The following is a 19,756-nucleotide window of genomic DNA, read 5'->3' as shown; positions in this document are numbered from 1 at the left end:
AAGGCAGTCCTGGTCCATGTGCAGTGGTGAGAGCACTGGACATGGAGGGGAAGAAGTCACGAGGGCCGATGTTCTCCGGGCAATGCCACAAGTGACACGGAAACACGAGAGATTTCAATTGTGTTCCCGGGGGAAGCCTGTGGTGCAAGGGTGGACTCCTCTCTCCCCGATGGACTTGAGAGTTAATTTTTTGAGGGGTGATGATGGACTGAAAGTTCATTATCTGAGAGATGGTGATGGGGTGGAAATCTATGATGTTATTTCATGGTGTGGAGGAAAAGGGGGGAGGAGGAGGAATGTATTTGGAGGGTTTTCATTCTTAGTGATGCATCTGTTCCTTTTTAGATGCTGTACTTAATAAAGTTTGTTTCCTTTATTCCTGAGTTGGAGCCTACTTTGCTCTGTTCCTGATCACATCTCACAGAAGCCACTAGGGAAGTTGTATTTTCATGGGGGCACTGGCATTGTGCCAGCCTCATGACAATCTATCAAAGCAATACAATATTATCAGGATTGTTCTGTTGGTAAGCTTCATTTGTAAAGGCATTTTTTTAAAAAATAATTAAAGGGTTGAAATAATTTGTGATCTGGAAGTCTGTTCGGGTCTGACCCAAAATCCATTTAGATCAATTTTACTTTTTAGAGTGGGTTTTGAATCAGTCCTCTGGGTGGATACAGATAACAATATTGAGATACATGATGTATACTTCACAATAGGTTGGAAAAATTGAGAAATTGAAATTTTAGAAAAATCTGTTGCTCATATATAACACATGAATTAATTTGTGTACTTCATAATTTTTATTGTATTTCATATTAGGAGATATTCCTGTAATAGTTTTAAAAAGCTTTTGTATTTGTCCAGTGACTGAAGTATGATCTCAATGTGGAATATTATTTTGAAAGAGGCAGAAAAAACAGAAGTTTGTATAGAAACTTGGGTGTCTTTGTTTGGGTTTGTATAGAAAAATTAGTCCAAAGGGCAACATTGGTACCAAGCAGAATAAATTTTAGTCTCTCAGAGCCCATTCCATTAACAAATTAATAACTTTTCCCATAAACTCTAATTTGTACGTATATGAATCTTTAAAAGTTTCCATATTCATCCTGACATACCTATTTTCACAAAGTAGGTCACCATTTATGGAGAAAGTCACTAAGCAGACTTTATTTTCAGAAAAAGTTTACTATTTGAGTGCAGTGAAGTCTTTAAAAATGAATAAACCACAGAAACATATGCAATCTTTGGTCACCAGAGCTACCTTTATGTCCCCAGAAGCCCTCTGCAACAATTTCTATTGAATATAGTGACACTTCAGATTAATTGCCAGAATTTCCTCTGCTGAATTCAGCCAACAAGCCACTCATGACTCAAGCAGATGTTTCTGCATTTTAGGCAAATTGCAGCAGGTTTGTATTCCCATTGCTCCCTTACCCCTATCACCTGTGACAAAAGCTTTTACCAGAGACATCACAGGAATTTTACTCACAAGAAATAAGATGCTGGCTCACAAGCAGTGCTGCAGCGTAGCCTAAATTTCCATCAAATAGCACACAGGAATTGAATATTAAAAAAAAAAAAAAAAAAGAAAAATGTATTAGCTTAATCTGTATATCTATATTGATAATTATTGTATTTACAGGGCAAAGGGGGACGGCAGGTTCCTCGAGAGGGTCCCTAGGAAAAATGTATTTGAGCTCATTTCACTAATGATTTTCATAAAGCTAGTGAGGGTAAAAAGGAGGTGTCTGAAATAAATCGTTTTTCCATGTCCTGAAAAAGCTAAGTAGAGACATAGTGGACAGTCTCAGGTGTAAGATCAGCAGTAAGACAAAATATTATAAGGACCAAAGCAGTACAGCAAGTCTTCCCCTGGATTGTTTTATGGTCCTCAGGTATCCTGAGGAAGATTCCTGTGGGGAAAGGATCAGACAGCTTTCTTGTAGCTGCTGCAGCTCACAGTACCATAGCCCAGCTGGAGAGTCAGTGCTGCCAGGAGCAGGGCCCTGCGCCTGCAGCTGAGTCTGTGTGCCCAACCTCCGCCGTCCTTTCATCTCCCTTCTGAGCGTTCCTACTCTCCCAGCTCCCACACATGCTTCTGTGGTGTCCTTTTATCCGTCAGTTCCTCCTTTTCTTAGGGAGACAGAGAAAATATGACTGACAGTCTGCTTTTACTACATTCCAGTTGCTATTTCAATATAGTTAATCATCCGAATTAAATTGGATTAAAAAGAACTGTGGAGTTCTGTACAGTATAGGAATAGGCTTAGAAGAACTATATGGGAATAGCACATTTCTTCCTGAATATGTCACTTTTTCAGTGTCATTTCATTTCCAATTCAGCATTTTTTTTCTTCTTTCTTTGTTCCCATCGTGCATAAAAAAAAAATCCACCGTTTTTGCAGGATGTCTTGGAACAATCTTTTTTTGGGAAAAATTTGTCTATCGGCAGGGTGTGTGGGGGTTTTGTATAGTTCTAATTAATGTCCTTTCTTGTGGAATATGTGATGCTACTCTATGCTTTCGAATTTCCTCTTTTTTTTTTTGTTAATATTGAGACCATATCTTAGTCCCAACTCTTTCGTATGATTTCTTCTCCACTTTCAGACCCCATTTTAGAAAGCATAATTTTTCAAAATTCCTTGTCTAATACCTTCTTTCTGTATGACAGAAGACTTAAGGCTTTATCTTTTCAGCTGGGTGTCTACAGCTTCCCTGCTGCCTATGGATCAATGCCTTGTGGCCTCATGGTCATTGGAGTAAACACACACTTACTTCCTGTCCTTCTTGTCTGGAAAAACATAGATGTGATATGAAAGAGACTGGCACCTCCTACCCTTTCCTGGTTGGAGGACACATGACCAAGTGTTTTGTGGAAAGGCATAAACAAACTGCATCTCTGTAGTTTACAGTATATTCCAAAGCTCTATGAATGAAATCTCTTTATTTTTGCTACAAGCATGGTCAAGAAAGCCCTAGGTGTTTTGAGAAATAGTGGACTTCTAAAATTCAGCTTTCAAATTTTCAAAAGTCTCTTTCATTATAAATTGTGATATCATTTAAACTTGCAGTACGAAAATAATAACAATTAAAAAAGAAGTTAATGCAGAAATGTTAGTCAACAAATAGTTTGCTTTGAAGTTTAGAGAAATGGGGTTATCAAAGAAAATTTCATGGTGACTTAAATATTATTTATATTTGAACAATCTTTTCTTTTAGGCTGAGAGAAAAATCAGGGCTACTTAGGATCTTTCCAGAAACTGCAAACAAATAAAATCAGGCTAAGAAAAGCATCTGACACAGAATAAAAGAGGTTAAATATTAAATTATATTGTTTAGCACCTACTGAAAATAGGATCTTTTAATGGGAGCATCACAAAACTTTGGTTAAAGATAGTTGAACACTCATTTTAAAAGAATATTGTTTTCTTCTGTAAGCATTAAAAGCAGAAGTATTGCACACAATAAAATATATAAGAAGAAAAAAATACCTATTGTTTCTTCAGTCCAGCTAATTCCATTTAAACATTCCTTCATGCAGTCTTTGAGACCTCTGGTACTGCCATGGGTGATGACAATACCTTTGTACCCAGCATACCTAAAATATGATTTTTTCTTTTGCAAACTTTTTTATCAAGTCAATTTTTTCTTTTTTTTTTTATTTTTCCAAGATCCTAAGAGACATGTGTGGTATGGGAAAAATAATATATGCATATTAGTTTCTGCTTCCATCCTATTATTTCTAGCTGGAACATATGTATATATATATATATATATATATATATATATATATAATTTTATTTTGAAAAAAATAATTTTAAAGCTTCGTATTTCAAAGTAATTTTCTTGTGTCTAGGAAAAATAGCTGTAGTGCATCTCCTGGGGAATGGATGCAATCTGCACGTTATTTCACTTTTGCAAGTCTGAATAGATGTATATACATATTTACATATATATATACACACACATATATATATGCTATATCTCCATATTGTTATATACAAGGGCAATTAATAATGAATTTCTGAGATTTACAGGAAAAAATATCATTATTACACTGCATTTTTAGACACCTAGGTTTCTTTATAAAGGTGTTTTTAAAAGTATAATTTTGTTCTTTTTGCTAAATTTAAAATTTTTCCAACATGTTAGCAGCAGCAAGGCTGTTTACACACCACAGCTCTCACTAGGGGCTTTCAGTCACAGGCAAAACCTTCTTACTTTCTTATTAAATTCCATGCTACTGCCCTGTCTGAATCATGTCACCCCCTAGATATAGCCAAAATGTCAGCAATTGTGATGAAGAGAAGGAAAAGGAACTCACTTGCCATACAAAGCCTTACGCTGTGGTGCTTTATAAAGCTGATGCTGTCAGTCAAAGCCCATCAGTATTTCTTGTGCCAAACACAGGACTTGCTATTGATTTAATTAACTGGAGATGAGATAAAGTTCAGTTTATGCAGCACAATAATTTGCAGAATGTCCACAAGGTTTCACAGAATATGTTGCAGGAAAGGAAGAACACAGAAGTGAATGGATGCAGCCCAGCCCTAGAACCAGTCACTAACAGAGAAGACTGTGTATGTATCAAGTATCTGGGCAAATGTTCTGTGCTACTAATATTTGAGAGACAATGATTGTAAAACATATGCAAGGGAGTCAGTTCTGCTTTCACTTTCCATTGTCAGGTGCCAACAGAGATTGAGAAACTAATGAGATCAGCATTATTTGTGTGATTATCAGAAAAATAATACTTTTAAATATAATTGCCTTTAAAAGAATATGATGCACATTAAAAAAAAAAATACAATATTACCAGTGACACATGATTCATTTGTTAGGCTGTATAGGTAACTTACTTTTAAAATCTGAGTTTTCATTTGTGCCTTTTCAGATTTTTATTACTTTTGATCCACTCTAGGAAAATTAGTGCATATGACATGATTTAAACTTTTTAACTACAACCAATTAACAAATTATTTCTTCCACCTTTGCCTTGCACAAGTAACTTCATTTTTGTATATGTGTATCTATAGAAGCAGTTATATGTCTGCAAGGTATACATGTTACTAAAATAGCAAGACTATTGCACCAAATTCACTTCTTTTAACTAATATTTTGTCTCTAGAATCTCTTCTGGCTTTTCAGCTGTATTGAAATCAGCATCCATTAAATCTTGAAATATGTGGCTTTTGTGGACTGATACAGTAATCAGAAATATTTTTGTGAGCTTAATTCTCTCATTTTTCATAGAAGCTGCTTTAAAAAGACTTAGTGAATTAGTCTTAGATATCAGTGCTTCTAAGTTCTGGTTGGTAGGGAAAAAGCAGCTGACTTTTCCTTCTAGGACGCTGGTTGCAGACTATTTCTTTGCCCACTCCATTGTTGGCAGCACAGTATGTCTACCCCCATGCAACCACAAAGCCAACCTGTTCTCATCTCTGTACCTGACACCATTACCCCCATCTTCTGTGATGGTCATCAGGGAGTCCTTGTTTCCCATGTACAGTTGCAGGGAATTCAGTGGATGAGACAAAGGTCAAAAGAAGTTTTGCATAAATGTACACACAGACATGGACATACACAGTGTTATAAATATAGATGCTATTCACACACACACTCTCACAAGTATTTCTGCATGTATTTCTATGCCTTTATATAGTCATATGTATATTTACCTATATATATAAATGAAAGTCTGGTTCAGTTGTAAGAAATCAAAACAATATACTAAGCAATGTAACAATTAGTTGAAACAGGTTGTTTTGAAAATAGGTCAACTGGAGAAAAAATTTGCAAGTATCCTTCAAGATCCCAGTATTTCTTTGTTTTTCTCAAAAATTTTAAAAGTCATTTATCTTAAAATAGCTAGCTGAAAAAAATCTCAGTGTTTAATTCAGTAGTGTTGGTAAATAACAGTGCATTTTGTTTCTCATGAGGCAACTGATTACATAATTGTTCAGATGTTAACAGAATTTTATTCATGTATAATAAAATTTATACTGCGGTTATGCACAGTTTTGCTTTACATTGATTTAATGTGTTTCTAAAAATCATAAATGACATGAAAGACTCTTCAAAGATTATGTGTATGTGTCTGAGACTTTGCTAAAATACCCCAAATTCAGATGGTTTTAGTAACTGGAAAACATGCATGGAACAGCATAGGAAACAATATTTTGTGATAAGGAAAAGAGGGAGATAATGTGATGATAAATAATAAGAAGATGGTGACAGCTTGTGGGAGATGTTATGTGCAACCCCCTTCTGATGGTTATAGAGTTGATACAGAAAAGTGGCATGTTCCCTATACAGTCTGCCAATTTATTTTTCATTCCATTAAATAGTACAGAACAAACCCAAGAAAATTTCCCAGATTAAGCAATCAAGTAAACTCCTTGACATAGAGTGAAGCCTGAATACAGGTAAAAACTTTCAGAAGAATGTTGAAACTCACGGTGGAGGAAAATGAGATCTATACATGAGTGAAGCAGCAAAGTTAAGATGACCCTTAAAAACAATAGGAGTAAAACACTGCATAGCTTAACAGTGATCAACTACATTGACCTTGATTATGACTCCTGACCATAGAAAGATGGTCCAGGTGCACCCTTTAGATATGGATGTGATGCAAGAGTGGAAAGAGCACAGACTCTTTTTCTTACAATCTTTCCTGAAGCATCTGCAACTGGTCTCATCTGAACAGAGGATACTGCTTTAAAAGAACATTTACTCTTCCTTATGAGGGCATTATTTTAAATTTTTTTTCTCAGGCCTACATTTTAAAGTGCTATCTCTTTGAAAAAGTAATTTTCCTCAATACATACAGCCTAGAAAAAGGCTATTCCCTGGTAACACAAATATTTTGGAAAACAAAGCTAAGCAAGATTTTACTTTCATCATTTGCCTGTAGACTATAACAACAGCAGCCTAAAAACTTTTTTTTTTCATTTAAATCTAGTTATTTTTCCAGTGTGTTAATTTATAGTTTGCCTCTAAACTACTCTTTGCTCTTGCTTTCTGTAGTTCATTGTTAAGGATATGTTTGGCTTCAAAACAATACATCTGTATAAATTTTTCATGATCTCCATGTTTGAGACCACTTATACAGGGTGACCAGTGTAAAAACAATTTGAATTGCTTTAATTAGCAATATTCCTTAGTTTTTTACAGGCTCTGGCTCTACTGCCTGTTGCTTTTACTTTCAGTGGCAGCAAAGAGATATTACTAAACGTCAAATTTATTGGACCAACTTGCATTCAGTATAAAGTTTCTGCACTTTTAGCAGACCAATACTTAAAACATATTAATTTATTTTAAATTTCTTAACAAAGTTTTCTTTTTGGATCAGTTTTCATCTTCTTTGGTCTATATCCATTATCAAGTGAAACCTGTCACAAGAGCCTCTTTGTGGAATGTCAGGATTCTTCCAATATTCAGTAAAAATAGAGTAAAATAAAATAAATATAAACCTCCCCTTCCTTATTTAATTTTTACAGATTTCTGACAATACTTTTTTGATTATGCTTTTTTTACAGCATATTTTGATGTGGCAGAGACCCAAAACTGTTTACAATCTTCTGGTTTTTGCTTGCTTACACTTTTAATGTATTTATAAATAAGAGAATCTTGTGCTAAGAGAGACAAAAAGATTAATACAACAAATATTGAAATTATAAATGGCTCAAACCAAATTAATATCAGTTCTGAGGAAATTTTCTCATTAGAAAATTTGTTGAACAACAAATGATGGGGAGTATAAAGCATATTACATATCTAGAGTAGAAAGGGGGAGAGAAAACTTGTTAAAGACAAAATGAGAATGGAAGAGCACATAAGTCAGAAAAGGTCAAAGCATTACCAAAATGGAATACACGTGGGAGAGGTGCAGATATGTAAAAGGATGCCAAGGTATCAATGCACAAACAGGTGCAAAGACATCTAATACATTATTCAAAACACAGTATTTGAAGAGGTGAGATCTGTGGTGTGCATATGAACAGCGATGAAGAAGGAGAAGAGAATCAAATGAAAAACATCCAGTTGAGAACCAAAAAAAAAAAAAGAAAGAGAGAGAAAATATAGAATCATAAATAAAATAAAATAACATCATAAGAGTAATACAGAAAACACGGAGATTACAAAGAATAGAGTTGCCATTAATAGTGTGCACTAAATTCTATTCTCAATAAGAATCTTGTTACACTCTTACTAGGTAAAATGAACTTTCTGTTACTTTATTTTCCCCTATTAACTTTTCTTGTTTTGCTTTTGCTCCCAACATCTTAAGATATTGCATGATTGCATTAATTGTTATTCATTGTAGATCAAATTTAACCTTATTTTAGTTCTTCATTCATCCTAAGTAAGCACAATAAAGTTGTAGCAATATTTTAAAAGTTCTTGGTTAATTTTTCTATCAAGTAAAATATACACTGTTCATGCAATAATTTATTATAGTCTCTGTTATTAATGCATTTTTGAGGTGCACCATATTAATGAAATGTTATCACTAGAGAACTAAGAATTATCCTATGAACACTGCAAACCTTAAAGCTTAGAATCTCTTTAATAATAAAAATTATGTAGTAGTAGTATGTATTACCTGGTAGTATGTTATCTCTCCACTTAATACAATTATACCGTATATTAGTACCTTTCCTACACTCTGCAGTGATGATCCCTTCTTCTCCACACAGGTGCAGCAGAAAGGGAAAAGATTCACAGAAGGGAGTGAAGGATGATCAGATGTATGGAATGGCTTCCTTAAACACAACTTCAAAGTTACATCTCGTCACTCTGGAAAATGGGCAACTGAAGAAGATGGATAACTACAAAATCATCAGTGGCATGAAAATGTGATGAGGAATCAGCTCTCTACTCCTTATTTCTGTAGTGGAACAAGGTTGAACTATCAGTTGAAGCCAGTGTTTGACTGTTTGGTTGGATATTTTTTGTTTGTTTGAGTTGGGTTGGGTTGTTTGTTTTCCCAAAATGACTTGTTTCTTCTGATTACATCAGAAAAAGGAAAAACTAAGGGAAAAAGAAAGGGGAAAAGTAAGGGAAACTGTGGCTGTTAAAGCTGAAATTGATACAAGTGAAGGTCAAATATTTTCAGAAAAGGGAAGTCCTCTGAAGGTTATAGATTGCATAAGCCATCTCATTCTCATGCAGCATAAATCTCAGTACAAGCTGTTGAAAACTAAGGAAATAGTCAATGGAAATACCAGGTTTGTTGATATTTTCCATATTATTTTGTTTTGGGCTGCTTCTGGGAGAAAAATAATACTGGTTTAGCTGAAATTTTAAAATTGCTGGTGTAATGCCTTTTATGTCCTTATCATTGCTGAGCTTTGTATACATAGGTGATGTGTACAACACCAATCCTAGAAAGTCTGTCTCTAGCCTTATCACTTGAGCAGTAACTCAGTGTTTCCCTATCCTTCTGCAGTTAGCAACACAACTGGATCACTCCAGCTTCCTCAGGCTAATTTCTGCTGCAACTCATATTTTCTTTCCTTCTGCCATTGTCTTCTAGCAGCTTACACTACAGCAGCATTAATGTTTTATATGCCTATGTAATACAACATGTCTGTCTGCCAAAGGACACAATTCTGACAAAGAAAATCCTTCAAATTATTAAATAGATAAGTGATTAATGCCTGATTTAATTTTTAGATAAATTATTTACACCCTGAATCAGGCTATTAAATATGAAATGACCAGCATTCTAATATATCTGAAGAATTTGTATTTTGATGTGTTAATCTGAAACATGTCTTTCCATATAAGAGCTCTGCATAGACAAAGTGTATATTATGAAAGAAAAAGCCTCACAGAAAATACATGAACCTGCTCACTGTTTCTCATATGGTCAGATGTAGTGGTGTGTTAGCTTCATTCTTTTAGTACAGAAGCTGAGTCTACAACAAGACAGGACAAAAGTCCCTCAGACTGACAGCCTGTGTTTTAGCTCATGATAAAACATGCAGAAAGGAAAATATCACCTAAAAAAGCTTACATTATACTTGGTTCTATGTTATTGACTGGGTGTTTCAGGAGACAAAATTATATATATATATATATATGTGTGTGTGTGTGTGTGTACATTAACCTGTTATGGCTTAACCCCCAACAATAACTAAGCACCACACAGAAGGATGCTTCTAGAAGGATGGAGTATAAATAATTTGAAGGGTTAGAGTGAGAAAAATCATGAGTTGAGATAAGAACAGTTTAAAAATTCTATAATAGTAGTAATAGCAGCAATAGTTATATGACTACTGGTACTGCTACTACTAATTTGTAGTGAAAAGAAAAAAAAAAAAACCAAAGAGAAATAAAATCCAAGAAAGAGAAGTCATGCAAATGAAAAAAATTGCTTACCACAAACTGACTGATGCCCAGGCACCTAACTTTCCTTGTCTGCAGTGTGAATATTTACAACTGAGCCAGTCACACTAATCTGTGTGACTGATCAAAGTAGAGAATGGGTACTTCTTGGGTACAGTTCTTAGCATCCTGAAGTAATCTAAACCAATCCAGTTGAACTGTGCACTTAAAGGTATACTTCTGTTGTGACTGTGCATGGAAGAAATGTATTGTGATTGGCTCAGACATAGGCATCCATACTACAAATAGTTAAGTTAGGTCATATCCGTACAACGCTTATGAAATGGATCAGAGGTAAAGATCCTGTGTGGCCACTAATTCAAAGTGAGAATAAGAAGAATTGGTCAATTCTGATTTCTTTTGGGTGCCTGACCATCGCTTATGTGCTGGAAGACAAGTTGTAGGACTCTGAGAGGTTTTGGAAATTCAGTCTTTCCAGTAAATAAATGTCATTTTTAAACAGTCCTGTTTTCATTATTTTTCTTATCTGATGTAAATAATTTACAGTAATATATATGAGAACAGCAGGTTTGAGTAGGTTGGTGTGAGATTTGGGTCTAGAAAGAGGACTGTATTTTCTAATGAGGGGCAGTTGAGAGATACCGTATGCTCTTAACTTTCAAATTAGTAGAGCCATCTGTTAAACAAGTTGTTTGGGGTTCAAGTTTTTGATTTTTTTTTGGTGGGTTTTTTTTTTTTTAATTTTACTTTGATTCTTTTCCTTTATAATTAAACTTTATTATTAAGCAATGGTACTACTTCTAAGTTCTTTGCCTCGAGTTTACAAAGTTTTTAAGTTGAGATTCATCAGGTTCTGACAAAATTATAGGTCTTGAAAAATGTGAAGACCATAAACTGATCTCCCTAAGAGTTTGGTTCATTGTTGGACTAGAGATTGTCTATGATCTTTCACATCCTAGAAAATGTGAAAACCTTCAGATCCCACCTTAGCTAGAAGATATGATATTCATATATTTATATTTGAAGCCAATTAAAAACCCCATACACATTTGCTTTCATGGCAAAGAGTATCAGGTCTCAGAGAAGGATAAAGAGCATGAATGGAGGAAATTTGTATTTCCAAAACTCATGTCTCTGTCTGAAAATTTAATTATTTTTTCCTATACAAAATAAGCTTATGTTAATATTAAAAATAAATAAAAAGAAAACAAACAAGCAACAACAAGAAAAATAAACACCATCCCACAACAAAAATCTAATTCAACACACATATAGTAAATTATATTTATTTCATAAATTGAATTGAGTTATTCCAGAATTTTATGCATTTCCCTTTTGGCAAAACTTAAGTAGTTTGGGTTATTTCAGGTCTGTGCAACTGTTCAGAACTTTTTATCCACCAATGGAACCATAGCTTGTGTTGAACATGTTAAAAATTTCAACTTTTCCATCTGGTCATATTTTATTACATGTAAATTGGTTATAAAGACTTTGTTATAGCTATTTTATGTATCTTCACACCCCTCTTCTGCATTTATCTTTTTCTAGTGCAAAATATCTATAAACACTTTCATTTTTATTTCTTTTTTTTTTTTTCTTTTAATCTTTCTCCTCTCATTCAGGAATGTTAGACTTCATTTGCATGTTATAGCTGAACTGTTGGAATTATCCTCCTGACCTAGCTTATCCTCTGTCCTTCTCTATTTGGTTCTGTCACAGCTAGGCTGTCTTTCTGTCAAAAAATATAGAGTTCTTTACACCCTTTCCAGAATATATACAATTCAGTAAACTAACAGAAAAATATTTGCTGTTTGATTTTTTTTCTCCATTGACTGTGTAGTTTTTTCCAAAGTTTGAATGAGTTGACTCAGTTCTGTGATAACACAAATGAAAATCAGAACTGACTTGAGGGAAATACTAAGAGTTTACAGGGAGGCAAGGAGAAGTAAACAGAAAACATTTTAGAAAACAGAACGTTTCAAAGATAGATTCAAAAGGCCCAAATGATATTTCATCCTTCAGCTGTCCCCACCACAGCAAGTCTTTTTTTTACCTCATGTTCAGTTCAAAAGGAAAGACTTTAACTGCATTTGCTTAATAGAAATCAATGGCTAATCAGTAGGAATGATAAGCAAAAATGGAAGAGTTTGTGTACATTGCCACTGACTGCTAATTGTGAAGTACACATGGTGAGGTGCAGATTTACAAATCCTATACCAATTTTCAATTGTTGAAGTGTTCTCACTGTCCTCTCTAGTTGGTGTATGACTACAATAAACTGGATTCCTATTTCAACCTTACTCTGTGCCTGCTAAAATCCTGGGAGATATGTCAGGGCATGTGAATGACAGTGACATGATTACAGCAACAGCTCCCTGCGAACTGCTGCAGTGGGAGTCCCTCCAATGGGCAGACAATCTTCCCACGACTGCTGTGGTGTGGGTCACTCTTCCACAGGGAGCAGTCCTCCAAGGACAGGATGCTCCATCATGGGAGCAGGGCCCCTCTCTCCACAGGTCTCCCACAGGATTGCAACTTCCTCCCAGGCATCCACTTGCTCCAGTGTGGGCTCCCCCATGGGCTGTGGGTGTATCTTTGCATCCCCTATGGACCCCATGGGCTACAAGGGCACAGCTGCTTCACCATGGTCTTCACCACGGTCTGCAGAGGAGTCTCAGCTCTGATGCCTGGAGCACCTCCTCCTCCTCCTTCTCCACTCACGCTGATGTCTGCATGATTGCTCCTGTCACTTGCTCTCACTCCTCTGTTCTCTGTGTGGAAAATTATAATTTCACAACAACCTTTGTTTTGATTTCATCTTCATAACCATAAATGGATATTTTATCACAGAGGCGTTAACAGCCTCTCTCATTGGCCCAGCCTTGGCCAGCAGCAGTCCATCTTCAGAGCCTTCAGAGATCATCTCTGCAGGACATAGAAACTTCCAGCAGCTTCTCACAGAAGCCACCCCTATGGCCCAAAAGCAAAAATCAGGCCAAGCAAAACCAATATAGAGATGGCAACTTCCACTAAAATTAATGGTTTAAGACATTAATGATTTTAAACATTCCTTAATGTGCCAATATAAAATATATAAAAATTCAAGGATTGCTATTCAGGGTTGCATTTTGCTCTTCATCTGGATATCAGTAATTTTTCTTTGAGTTTCTGTCTTTACAATATCCAGAGAAAGAAGGATGCCATTTTCCCCCTCACCTTATAAAATTTTTGTTCCTACTGTGATATTTTAAGAACTTACTCAAAAGTTTTCTGTCTTTGTTATTTAATCTTACAATTAGGGATTCAAGAATATTTACTTGAATAATAAAAATGTGGGGATAATAAAAAATTTTCCTGTATTACTCTGCTGTCACTTAAATTAAAAGTTAAGATTGATTTTCATTTTCCTCAAAAGAAGAAAAAATAAATTTGTTTCTAGGTTGAAGATTCTGGGAGATTTATGGAGTTTTATCTGGCTATTTGCCACAGAGGTTAATTACTCTTGAGATAAGCCCTAAGGATTATGAAATTTCAAAGCTCTGAAAAAGCGCCATTCTTTGTTACATAATGAATAAGTTCCCAAACCACTCAGATATCCTTGTTAGGAGGAGCATAGGGAAAAGAAATAAGCTGGGACAGCTGCAACCTTGTGGAGTTTGTTTTGGGTTTTTTTGGGGTGTTGTTGTTGTTTGTTGTTGCTGTTTTGGGGGAGGTTGGTTTTGTTTTGTTTTATGGTTTGGCTTTTTTTTTTTTTTAATTAAGCTTCTTTTCTCCTAGTGATGTTTCAAAAGAAACTCCCCTATTACATTTGTAATCTTTATCCCCTTCCCTTCAGGAATATGAAGAGGTAAGGTGGTGCCTCTTCTCTTGGTTATGAAACCTTTCCTTTTTGCTTTAGTTAAATTCTGTCTTTGCTTTGTAGCTATATTTAGTGCCAGTATTTTCTGAGACATCAGCAAAAAATATTCAAAATATCAATGAGAAGAAATGATAATATAAACAGAAGATACTTTGTTTTCTGCATTAGGTCAGATAATTTAAAAAGGAGTGTTTAAAAATGAAGTTCTGATTATTCTTACAATATACATATTGGAAACATAAAAAGGGATCCTTCTCTTTGATCTGTATTAGGAAAAATGAGTAAAGGTTTATCAGCTTCAATGTTTTTTATTTTCACTGTGGAGAATTTGACGTAGCTGTACCTTTGGTTCAGCTGAATAGCATGTCTTCAAATGCCCAGAATCAACCATGGAGGATGCTATGTACTTAAATTTAATAAGCAAAAAGACAAAAGAGATTTAAGATTCCTCAATGTCTCCACAGGGAAGATGTGTTAGCTTTTTAATTATTGCAGAAGAAACAAGTTTTTAAGATATATTTTTCAGATCCCTACAGTATCCTTAAGCTCTGGAGTTTTTTAGTTGCTATAAAACTGGAATAAAGTAATACAATGCCAAAAGCATTGGAAATGTGATTAAAATAAAGTAAAACATACACTGAAGAAATATTATGAACCATATTAAACTGACAGACCTGCAAGAAATCTGGTGCTTATTTACAGCAACTAATTATCTTCTTGTGAAAAAAAAAAATTGAAACCGGTTCATTATTCGCTAAAGAAAACAAGGATTAAGAGAACTTTTCTCTGCTTTGGTGCCCTTTAAATAGTTTATATGAAAATCACTTTTTATAAATTTTGTTTCAACACAAAAACTTTAATTCACTGTTTTACTTTCCTGAGATCATTCCCCATTCTATAGAACTGCTAATAAATACAGGAATCATATTTCTTTGACTTCTTAATAATTTTATCAGTCAGTTAATTAAACACCCAAATAATCACTTTCAAGAAGACTAATAACATTTAGTTTAAGATTTTGATTCAGTTTGTGGCTTCAGCTTTTCAGACTCATATTTAGGCTATGTGATTTTATTGATTTGAGGGCTGTAAAGTTTCACCACACACACACACACACATAGAAATTTAGTGCTATTTTGAAATCTGGCATACTGGCTAACCTCCAGCTTCCACTGCAAATCTTTATAAGTAGACCTTAATTCTTGTGTAAGTTCATCTTATCCCATGGACATTTTCTTGCACAAAACTCCCAGATTGCCATAGATATCATGAATTATGTTCAAGATCTCTGGGGAGAGTAATGGAAATCTAGGCATCAACCTCAGTGCAGATACCTGCATTTAGACACCTAAATTAAGTGGTTTTCCTCACTTATAAGTTAGGACACCTTAATTTCATATTGAATCCCATTCAGATCTTGATTTGCTTACTGAAACGTGGCATTTGGTACTGTATGAGGAGCTCAAGGGTACCTGACTCATCCCCATAAGATTAATAGAAATTACACAGGGGACATTAAGGAGACTTTTTAAATCAGGAGCTTTGGCCAGGAGAGATATACTGGAGCAGTTTAAATAACATTTTTAGCAGATTCTTTTTTTCACATAAACAGAAATGCTTAATTTAGTTTATGCAACAGAGCCATCAACTCAGGCTGGCAGATATGGCACAGTACATTGTAGAAGGCTTGTACCATCCAGGAGCAGCAGTTTCTAATTGTAGAAACTTTGAATCCCAGGCAGAAGACAGTGGCCCATATGTAGGCAACTGAATAGAACACAGGGTGTTGACACTGGCCATGTTTAAGCTCATCCTAAATTCCTTTTATTGCTAATGGAAAAAGAGTGACACTCTTAGGGTATAACTGGTCTGACCTAATTTAGATGTGCTCATTAAAGGTCATACTCAAGGGGCCTCTGTGAGTCAATGAGGGGTTGTAAATTGCATTAGGATAACTGCAAAAGCATTTTAAGTGAGTTTTTGCAACTGTGCAGTGACTCCTCACATTGAAAGTGATAAGCATATTAGTTAGCTTATGTTGGGTAGAGTTAGTAGATAGACATGAGTTATGATAGGCTCTAGAAGAAGCAGCTGCCGAGTTTGTGTGCACAGCAAGGGCTGACTGCTACTGTTTAGGAAAATAAATGGAATAGGTTGCCCTGTAGGACTCTTGTTGTCTGAGGTTAGGTTGAGTAGACTCACGAAAAAGAGAGCTGGCAGCAATGCCTTTTTTCTGTCTGTGACATGATATTTTTGCCACAAACAGTATGACAGAAAGAGTATTGAAGTTGAAAGATTCAGGGCAGTGGAGATTAGAGTAAGAAAGATTTCCATTAAGAAGGAAGTAGCTACAACTGCGAGGTTACATGCGACTGATAGAACCTAGAGACCTGAGAGAAGAATAACCATTGAAAGACATGAGGAAAGCCAGATATCTTCGGCAACTGATATTGAAAGTCTAGACAGACATCACCTCATTTAGTAGATTTGAATATACATCCTGTTTAATTCTTCTAGCTTTGTTAATCTGAACCAGAAAAATATAATGGCTAGGTATGATAAAGGAAGTTGGGCAGAGTTTGAAAACCAACACAGGGTCAAACTCTGAATCTTCAGGCAGTAAGGAAACAGTAAGGGTTTCTAGTTTTCAAGAATTTATATCTAACCTCTGTACAATTACTGAAAGCAAAACAAGTGAGACTTGTAGAGGCTTGTAAACCACTGCTTCTCTGCTCTGAAAGGTTTTTTTGACAAAGCTAGAGAATTAAAGCAGTTGGCCTGTGGTAAATTAAGTCTGTCCGTTGTTACAGGGCAAAAGCTCTGTAGATGTTTATACGCGCACACATACAAACATATATGTGTATGTGACAGCTATAAATAGTGAAAACAAACTGTTGAAAAAGGGCTCGATGCATAAAAAAAGACTTTTTAAGATTCACAATAAAGGGTATATTCATTGTACTGCTATTGAAATATGAATAGAATATTACATAAGGAAACTATTTGGTTGGACATTTAATATATCTTCAAACGCTTTTGAACTACTTAGGTCTAAGCAACTTTATCAACTCTGTGACTGTAACCTTAAGTTTTAATTTTAGAATTAGACTCATGGGATACAAAATTCACTTCTGCTTTTTAAAGAGCTCATCCAAAGGCAAAACAAAGATAAAGGCAGGCTGGCCTTCCATGAGGCCTAGGTAGACAGACCTTGTGATGTTTTCTACAAAGACAGTACAGGTAAACTGTAGGAACAGTAACTTGCTGTTAATGCTGAGCAAAGTCTGAAGAAATGCCACATCTATCAGGTTATGGTGACATATATAGATTGCAGGCAGAAGGTAGAAAACTAAAAGAGCAAATCAAATGTCTAAGTAAGGAAAGATATCTCTATTTAAGTATAACTGCTTTCTCTTAAAAATCTGTGGAGTTATATCTTATTGAACTGTAAAAGTGTATAAATCTGGAGCAAGATAATAGACTATCATATCACCTTTACCTGTCTTGTATGATTCACCTCTAAAGATCCTTATCAACACCTTGGAGAAGCAGACGTTGCTACATCGGGTGTTAAAAACAAATTTAAAAATAGAGAAGAAAAAGACTCCTGACTTTATGGGCAAACAGAAAAGATAGAGCAATAACTACAGATAGGCAATAACATTACTAATGAGTTTTGGCTAACTTCCTGTGCAGTGATTTGGAGTTTAAAACTTTAAACTTAATTAAGATAAAAATAGCTGTCAAGAGAAGAAGGATCCAAGGAAATGCACAAAGGATCGGAAAGGAAGGAACTATTTACTTTGTACAAATGTAACACTGACCAGAATAAAACTGGTTTAATTCAACTTGGAGTACAAATTGCACAAAAACCTATATGAAATCTGATTTAAAATGTGATTCTCTACCTACTTATAATAAGGAGAGTTTTGTTTGTCTTGCACGCTTGAGTTTCGTTGTCTGCATACATATTGTCTCTAGGTTAAATGACTGAATCCTTAGCATGTCAAAGACTATGAGAATTTATTTTGAACTTGATGGATACCTGTGGAAGTGAAAGATTCCCCTTCCTCTGGAAATGGACCAGAGATGAGTTACAGGCCAACCAATTCTATCAGCATCTTTTGTAGTGCAAATACATGTTTGTGAACAATATTACAGAAAATGAAGCAGTCTTTGCAAAATTTATTCAGATAGCCAGATCTCATTCCACTGGAGCTATTGATGGAAGTCAAGAAGAGGTACACCACTCCAATGAAGGAAGCTGAGATGGTTGGGTTGTTCAGTGTGGAGAAGAGAAGTATCTGGAGGGACCTTAAACAGCATTCCGGTATTTAAAAGGGGCCTACAAGAGAGTTGGAAAGGGACTTATTCCAAGAGCATGTATTGACAGGTCAAGGGGCAGTGTCATTAAACTTTTCTCTAAACTGGTTTAGATTAGATATGAGGGAGAAATTCTTTACTGTGGGTGGTGAGATATTGGAACAGGTTGCCCAGAGAAGCTGTAGATGTCCCATCACTGGAAATGTGGAAGGTCAGGCTTGACAGGGCTTTGATCAACCTGGTCTTGTGGAAGGTACCCCTGTTGATTGCAAAGGGGTTGAAACTAGATCATCTTTAAGGTCCCTTCCAATCCAAACTATTCTATGATAATATTATCCTATGATGTGCAAAACATGTAATGAGTGCTGCTTGAGGATGCCTACTGGGCAGCTTTGTGCTCAATCACTGAAGACTTTATCCAGGTCTGGGAACCAAATATGTTGTGCTGAACATACCATAGAAGTCAAACATCTTTCCACATTCAGCAAAAAGGAATATTTTCCCTGACTAACAGAACATCTAGACAAAAACAAAATTAATTATCCTGATTTGCCTGTGTCAGTACCTGCTCCAAGCTTGAGCACCAGAATCTATCCACTACTGTCTAAGTGAGTTAAAATTAAAATATAATATTATTTGTAAGGATTCTGAATTAGCAAGTATCAGAGCTAATGGAATTACTCTTTATGCTTTTAGTAGCAATGAGAGTTTTGATTTTTATTTGCCAGGAGAGAGTGATCCCTAATCAGTTACTGTAGAAATATGAAAGGATTGCTCTTCTATATTTTTTAAAATTGCACTTGAAAATGTAGATTTTAAAAAAAATATTTAGGGACAGAAAACAATATTTTATTGCATATATTTTGAACAATTATGTACAGTTATACACTGCAAATTATATGAGTTAGAAAATTTCTCCCATAAACTTTCTCAGGATACATCATATCTGCTTAGTCGTGGTTAATGTGAAGAAATAATGCTGATAGCTCTAACACTATTAATGTATTAATTTCTGAAAGAACTGAATTCTTCTTCTGCTGCATGAGACAGGTCATGTTGGACAGTTCTATGCCCTTTCAAGTTTCAAGCAGTCCACTTTCAAGCTTTTAGCATTAAATAACAAGAAGCATTGCACCTTCTTTTTCCCACTTCTCCCATCTCCCCCCATTTTAGTAAGCAATGGAAGTAAAGCAGTTTTTAAACACTGTTAAAGAATATTG

The sequence above is a fragment of the Passer domesticus genome, chromosome 2 (genome assembly GCF_036417665.1).
Source record: "Passer domesticus isolate bPasDom1 chromosome 2, bPasDom1.hap1, whole genome shotgun sequence".
Classification (NCBI taxonomy): domain Eukaryota; kingdom Metazoa; phylum Chordata; class Aves; order Passeriformes; family Passeridae; genus Passer; species Passer domesticus.
The sequence above is the reverse complement of the archived record's forward strand: the minus strand, read 5'-3'. Positions refer to the sequence as shown.